The sequence below is a fragment of the Orbicella franksi genome, chromosome 1, assembly GCF_964199315.1.
Source record: "Orbicella franksi chromosome 1, jaOrbFran1.1, whole genome shotgun sequence".
NCBI lineage: Eukaryota > Metazoa > Cnidaria > Anthozoa > Scleractinia > Merulinidae > Orbicella > Orbicella franksi.
This window is the reverse complement of record NC_138145.1, coordinates 38,596,133-38,604,039: the sequence shown is the minus strand read 5'-3', so window position 1 is coordinate 38,604,039 and position 7,907 is coordinate 38,596,133. Positions and strand designations below refer to the sequence as shown.

The following is a 7,907-nucleotide window of genomic DNA, read 5'->3' as shown; positions in this document are numbered from 1 at the left end:
AATTAACGCACTTTGTATGATCGAAAAACGAAAGATTGTTGACAATCCTGGACCTTTCAGTATAAATCATGGCATCTTTGTTTGCTCTTTTGAAGCTTCTTGGTCTTAAAAACCATTCCTGTTTACTATTAAACTCTGTGTCCGCTGATTAATATAATTTACATTCCACGCTGGTTCCTGTCATAGACAGACTGACTTGCTCTGAAGAGAAACAAGGCAACTAATAAAAGCTACTTTTGCCATCATTCTGTTGCAAAATATGGAAGACCGTGAATCAACTTTTCGTCAGTTTTCACTCCATAAAGTACTAAAGCACTACGATTTGATCGATTTCAAACTGTCGTTTTCCCATGGTAACAGACATTAGAAATAACAGAGCCAAAAGTTTTGTTGTTTACTAGCAAACAATGGAACTTGGAATTGATCATCATTTTATGATTGTCTGAATGTCATGGCTATTTCAGTCGAGCTACATATTATTCTAACTGGCTAAGATAGAAACCAGACGATGCAAAGTTAGCTAGAGCTGTACTTACCACGGCGGAACTTGCTTTGGAAAGTGAAACTACGAAAACCGCTTGAGGGTTCTAAATATTTCGAGAAAATACTGAGTATCGCAACACGTCATGCATGGAAGGTTCATTTCGATGTGAAATGTCAACACATGTTGGGAGGCGAGAAAAGTCAGTTTAAAATCCAGGCGGGATGCGGAATGCGGGATTCAGGATAAAATATACCGGCCTGGCCTAAGAAGACATGATGTGCTTATTTCAACCAGAAAATGAGGGATGAATTTGATATTAGGGACCTTACGCATACACGACGGCTACGGCGAGGACGACGCCTGGTAAAAAAATGTGTTTCTATTTTACTTTGGCATTAATTTTCTCATTTATTTAATTAGATCTATCCAGTGTGTCTGTCGGTATTAAAACTTGCCCCTACTGAATATGCTACAAACGTGTTCAGTTCCAAATAGAAATACGAAAAATTAGCCGTTGTGCTTCGCGTTCTCCAGACAACGCAGAATTTGGTCATTTCATGATCACGTCGTAGATTTACAGGGGACGGCAAAGAAATGTACCAAGAATTATAACGCACGTGATCAGCCATTGTTTTGCTCATTAAAACTTTTATTGGGTGACGTTCTCGTTGCCGTTGCCGTCGTGTTTTGCGTAAGATCCCTATTGAGGGACGGGATGCATGATGAATACCAGCAAATCACGCCTGCTCAGTGACTGAATTCATCAATATACCTTAATTGGAATCCCCGATGAGACACGAAGGACGCGTTTTGAACTTCTCAATCGCTCTTCATCTATAGTCACAACAGCGTCATACAGTAAATATGATTAGAAACTGGTTCTGATTGTGAACATAAAGTTTCCAAAGCAGGATCAAAATGATGGTCTGAGCTCTTTCTTTGTGTTGAAAAAGTAGATCGAATGAGAACAGTTTACTTGATGATTTAAGCCTACAATGAATAACAAAGCTAAACTCGTTTTATACTCACTAGTTTTGGTGAGTCAACAGAGTGAAACCAAAACTAACACGCGTCAGTAACAAGACCTTTTCCTCTGAAAATAAGCAAAAGGGAATAAGTTAAGCGAATTATTACTGCACCGAACGGTGCTTCCAAGTAATCATTCGTGTTACTTAATAATTCGCGTGACTCACTATTGGCGCTTACAGCAGGAAGAAAATCAGTCACGCGATTCAAGAAGTCTCTTCCAGTGTAAACTCTACATCTTGTGTACATGCACGCTATTAGTCACAAATAGCTTAATACAGTTTATAAACTTACCGTGTTCAGTTTGTCAGTCTTCTCATGAAGTGGAACCCAGAGTGATAAAAACTGACACAACACTTAGGGAGTTTCCTTGCAAGACAATAGGAGGTCCAATAGGAATTCAAAACAAATCAAAATTGAAATAAGTTTCAAACATTGTGCAAAACAATCAAATAAAATCATTCGAAAGTAGGTTACATTTTTTTCATTCCCATTCTTTGTTAAACACTGACGGTAAAGTCCAATTGATTTCAAAATATATTGGGTTTTTGAGCATAGCTAATGATCAGTGAAATGGTTATCAAGCTAGACAAAGTTCTTTGTTGCATATTGTTGTACGCTCTTTGGCTTAACCGTGCATAAAACACAGTAGGTGTTAACTCAGTTCTCATTTATAGATTAACCAACAGAAACGTTTCGGTTATGTAACTAATGCATAGTGCATGATCGCAAAGCGATCTTGGACCTTTCAACAAAAATCTTGGCATCTTTGTTTGCTATTTTGAAGTTTCTCGTGCTAAAGAACCGCTCCAGTCTACTATTTAATTATTTGTTGGCTGATAAATACAATTTACATTCCAAGCCTTCCAATCATAGACAGACTGACTTGCTCTAAAGAGAAATAAAGCAACTAATGAAAGATACTTTTGCCATCGTTCTGTTGTAAAATATGGAAGACCGTGAATTAAGTTTTCCTCAGTTTTCGCTTTATAATGCACTTTGCGCGATTGGGTCGATTTGAAACTCTCGTTTTCTCATGGTAACAGACGTCAGAACTGACAGAGCCAAAAACTTTGCTATGTAACAGCAAACGATGGAACTTGTAATTAATCATCACTTTGTGATTTTACGAATGCCCTGGCTATCAGAATCCAGCTATATATTATTCTAACTGATCGTTAGAAGCCAGAGGATGCAAAGTTAATTAGAGTTGTACTTAACACGGCCGGCAGAACTTGCTTTGAAAGTGAAACTGCGAAAACCCGATTGAGAAGCTCTAAATATTTCGAGAAAACACTGATTATCATACTACGTCAGGCTTGGAAGCTTTATTTCGAAGTTTTTGGAGTATCATAACATAAGCTTGGTGGGAAGCGAGATAAAGTGAAAATCAAGGCGGGATGTGCAATGCGGAATGCGGGGTGCGACATTCAGGATAACATATCTTGGCTTGAGCAGCATGTGTTCATTTTAACCAGGGAATGCGGGATAAATTTGATTAGGGGACGGGATGTGAGATGAAAACAGAAATTCACGTTACACAGTGACTAAGGAAATTAATTTATCTTTCGGGAATGTTTGGGAACACTAATGAGTTAAAGAGTAGGGGTTTATAAAACATGCCAATCGCATCATATATTAACACCGATTCAAATCAGTCTTTAACTACATGACGTCAGAGTTGAAAGTAATTGGTGATTACAGTCGACATCACGGCTACAAAATCTGCCAGTTTTTTCTTTTTGTTCAAAAAGTAGAGCAACTGTGAACAGTTTACTTAATGATTTCAGTCTACTATGAATAACAAAGCTATAAAAAATATTGATTTATACTCACTGGTTTTGGTGGGTCGACCACAATGAAACCAAAATGAATACGCGTCAATAACAGGACCTTTTCGTCTGAAAAGTAGAAGAGAAGGAAAAGTTAAGCCAATTATTGCTGGGCAAACGATGCTTCCAAACAATTATTCGCGTGACTTTATTTTTCGCGTGACTCAATAACAACTCTTACAACAAGAAGAATAACAGTCACGCAATTCATGCAAACCTCTCCCAGTGTAAATTTAAAGTATTAAGAAATCGGCTATGCTTGTTAAATGCGCAGACAACGCTTTCAGTCATGTACAGACAGTTTACAGTTTATAAACTTACCGTGCCTAGTTTCTCAGTCTTCTGACGAAAATGAAACCAAAATTGATGGAAACTGAAACAACACTGGGGGTTTCCCTGCAGGACAATAGGAGGTCCAATAGAAAGTTAAAACTATTTGAAATTTAAATATGTTTCAAACGTTCTGCAAAATAATCAAACAAAAAAAAAATTGAAAGCAAATTGTATCTTTTTAGTCCCCATTTTTCGTTATAGCTTTCAAAGTAGATTGGGTTTTTGACCACAGCTAATACTCAGTGAAATATTTATCAAGGTACTGAGACTAAGTTCTTTCTCGTATGTTGTTCGTTCTTTGTCTTAACCATGGATAAAACACAATAGGTGTTAAGTCAGTTTTGTCTTATAGATCAACCAACAGAAACGTTTCGGTTATCTAATTAATATACTATTGAAGGATTGTTCACAGTCCTGGACCTTTCAACGTAAATCTTGGCATCATTGTTTGCTCTTTTGAAGTTTCTCAGGCTTAGAAACCACTCCAGTTTACTATTAATTTAACTCCGTGTGGGCTGATTAATAGAATTTACATTCCACGCCGGTTCCTGTCATAGACAGACTGACTTGCTCTGAAGAAATAAGACAACTAATGAAAGCTTCTTTTGCCATCGTTTTGTTGTAAAATCTGGAAGGCCTTGAATTAACTGTTCGTCAGTAATTACTTTATAATGTACTTTGTACGATTTGATTGATTTCCAACTCCTTTTTTCGGTGGCAACAGACATCAGAACTGACAGAGCCACAAACGTTTTTGTTTACTAGCAAACAATGGAGTTTGCAATTGATCATCACTTTATGATTTCTTGAATTTCGTGGCTATCATAATAAAGCTTATAATAGTATTCCAACTGGTTAAGATAGAAACTAGACGATGCAAAGTTAGCTAGAATTGTACTTGCCACGTCGGAACTTGCTTTGGAAAGTGAAACTACGAAAACCGCTCGAGGCGTTCTAGAAATGTCGAGAAAACACTGATTATCATAGTACGCCAAGCATGGAAGATGTATTTTGAAGTTTCTGGAGTGTCAAAACGTAAGCTTGACAGGATGCGAGATAAGCTGAAAATCCTGGCGGGATGTGGAAAGCAGGATGCGGGATGAGAGCAGCATGTGTTGAGTTCAACCAGGAAATGCAGGATAAATTTGAAATTGATGGACGGGATGCGGAATGAAATAAAAGTTACGGTTACAAAGTGACTGGAGGAATTAATTTACCTTTTGTGAGTGCTTCGAGACACTAATGAGTTGAAAAGGAAGAGTTTTTTTTAAACAGATTGCTAATCGTGTTTCGGTCACACGAACGTCGCTACTTATAACTGGATTGATTAGTCTTTAAATACATGACTCAGAGTTAAAAGTAGTTAGTGATTAACTTCGACGTTGCGGTCACTAATTCTCTCAGGTTCTGACTTTGCATTGAAAAATGAAATTGACTGTGAACAGTTTACATCACTATTTCAGTCTGCTATGAATATATTATAACTAGGCTAAAATCATCATTTATACTAACTAGCTATGGTGAGTCACCAGAGTGAAACCAAAACCAATACGCGTCAACAACAGGACCTTTTCCCCTGAAAAGTAAGCAAAGAGGGAAAGTTGAGCAAATTGTTACTACTAAAAAACGGTGATTCTAAACAATCATTTGTGTGATTAAGTTTTTCGCGTGACTCACTTTTGGCGCTTACAGCAGGTAGAAAATCAGTCACGCGATTCGTGACGTCTCTTCCAGTGTAAACTCTAGATCTTGTGTTTGTGCACGCTACTAGTCACAAACAGCTTACAGTTTATAAACTTACTGTGTTCAGTAAGTCTTCTCCTAAAAGCGGAACACAAAGTGATAGAAACTGAAACAGCACTGAGGGGGTTTCCCTGCAAGACAATAGGAAGTCCAATAAGAAGTCAAAACAAATTAAAATTAAAATAAGTTTCAAACTTTGAGCAAAACAATCGAATAAAAACATTCGAAAGTAAGTTACATTTTTCTATCCACATACTTTGTTGAATACTGACGGTAAAGACCTATAGCTTTCAGAGCATATTGGGTTTTTTTTAACATAGCTAATATTAAGTACAATGGATTTCTAGCTAGACAAAGTTCTTTCAATTGTTGTATGTTGTTATTCGCTCTTTGGCTTACCCATGCATAAAACACAATAGGTGTTAACTCAGTTCTGTCTTATAAGTTAACCAACAGAAACATTTCGGTTATTTAATTAATACACTAGTGAAAGATTTGTCACAATCCTGGACCTTCCCATATAAACCTTAGCATCTTTGTTTGCTCTTTTAAAACCTCTAGGACTTAGTGACCACTCCATTTTTTTTTATTAAACTCTGTGTCGGCTGATTAATATAATTTTCATTTCTCGATGAAACAAATAGTAGATCGACCGCGAACAGTTTACTTAATGAAAATAACAAAGCTATTAGAATATTTATTTATACTCACTGGTTTTTGGTCAGTCGACCAGAATGAAACCAAAATGAATACGCGTCAATAACAGGACCTTTTCCTCTGAAAAGTAGAAGAGAACGAAAAGTTAAGCAGATTATTACCGCGCAAACGATGCTTCCAAACAATTATTCATGTAGATTAACCAACGGAAATGTTATGCTTATGTAATTAACGCACTGTGTATGATCAAAAACGAAAGATTGTTGACAATCCTGGACCTTCCAACATAAATCTTAGCATCTTTGTTTGCTCTTTTGAAGCTTTTTGGGCTTAAAAACCATTCCTGTTTACTATTAACTCTGTGTCGGCTGATTAACAAAATTTGCATTCCACGCTGGTTCCTGTCATAGACAGACTGACTTGCTCTGAAGAGAAATAAGGCAACCGATGAAAGCTAGTTTTTCCATCGTTCTATTGTAAAATTTGGAAGGCCTTTAATTAAATTTTCCTCAGCTTTTACTTCATAATTTACTTTGTACCATTTAGTCGATTTAAAACTGTTGTTTTCTCATGGTAACAGACATCAGAACTGACAGAGCCAAAAACTTTGTTGTTAACTAGCAAACGGTGGACTGAGCATACAATTAACCGTCACTTAATGATGGTCTGAATGTCCTGGCTATCATAATCAAGCTCTTTATCATTCTACCTCGTGAAGATAAAAACCAGACGGTGCAAAGTTAGCTAGAGCTGTACTTACCACGGCGGAACTTGTTTTGAAAAGTGAAACTACGAAAATCGCTTGAGGGGTTCTCAACGTTTCGAGGAAATACTGATTATCATAATACGTCATGCATGGAAGTTTCGAAATTTACAGAGTGTCAAAAAGTAAGCTTGAGGGAATGCGAGATAAGGTGAAAGATCAGTTATAGGTGCGATATTGAACGCGGGATACAGGATTAAAATACGGCTTGGCGGGAGCAGCAAGCGCTTATTTCAACGAAGAAATGCGGGATAGATTTGATGCTGAGGGGCGGCGTGCGGGATAAAAAAAAAGCAAACCACGGTTACTCAGTAACTAGGGAAATTAATTTAAGCTTTCGGTAATGTTTGTAAACACTGATGAGTTAAAGACTTTGTTTTTAAAACAGCTTGCCAATCGCGTTTCGATCACACCGGCGTCAGATATTAACTACAACTGACTCAAATTAGGCCGTAACTACATGTTTGTGGTAGGCGTTACTGTTACAAATTCTCCCGGGTTCTTTCTTTGCGTTCAAAAAGTTTATTGACTTAATGATTCGAGTCTACTATGAATAACAAAGCAATTAGAATATTGATTTATACTCACTGGTCTTGGTGAGTCGACCAGAATGAAACCAAAGGGAATACGCGTCAATAACAGGACCTTAATTTTCCTCTGAAAAGTAGAAGAGAGGGAAAAGTTGGGCGAATTACTACTGCGCAAACGATGCTTCCAAACAATTATTTGCGTGACTTAACTTTTCGCGTGACTCCCGAAGAACTCTTATAAAAAGAAGAAAATCACTCACGCGATTCATGCAAACCTCTCCCAGTGTAAATTTTAAGTATTTAGCATCAGCTATACTTGTTAGATATGCACCCAACGCTATCAGTCAAAAACAGCCGATGCGACAGTTTATAAACTTACTGTGTTCAGTTTCTCAGATGAAAATGAAAACAAAAGTGAGACAATAGGAGGTCCAATATTAAGTCAAAACAAATTGAAATTAATATACGTTTCAAAAGACAATCAAATGAAAACATTGGGAAGTAAACTACATTTTTTTCTATTTTCAGTCTCTGTTAAA

At 37.0% G+C, this 7,907-nt stretch overlaps 1 long non-coding RNA gene across 2 annotated transcripts; it reads right to left on the bottom strand.

Annotated features, from left to right (window-relative positions):
- Positions 1-449: 449 nt before the first annotated feature.
- On the bottom strand, positions 450-6,196 carry LOC145461964 (uncharacterized). 2 transcript variants are annotated; one of them, XR_014041068.1, is made up of 6 exons: positions 6,130-6,196; positions 5,477-5,549; positions 5,188-5,251; positions 3,664-3,738; positions 1,805-3,411; positions 450-1,577 (listed from the first exon to the last, which is right to left on the bottom strand). It is a non-coding gene; the product is annotated as an uncharacterized LOC145461964 (long non-coding RNA). The 2 variants fall into 2 exon arrangements; XR_014041062.1 differs by having other exon boundaries at positions 450-3,411.
- Between the last annotated feature and the right edge of the window lie 1,711 nt (positions 6,197-7,907).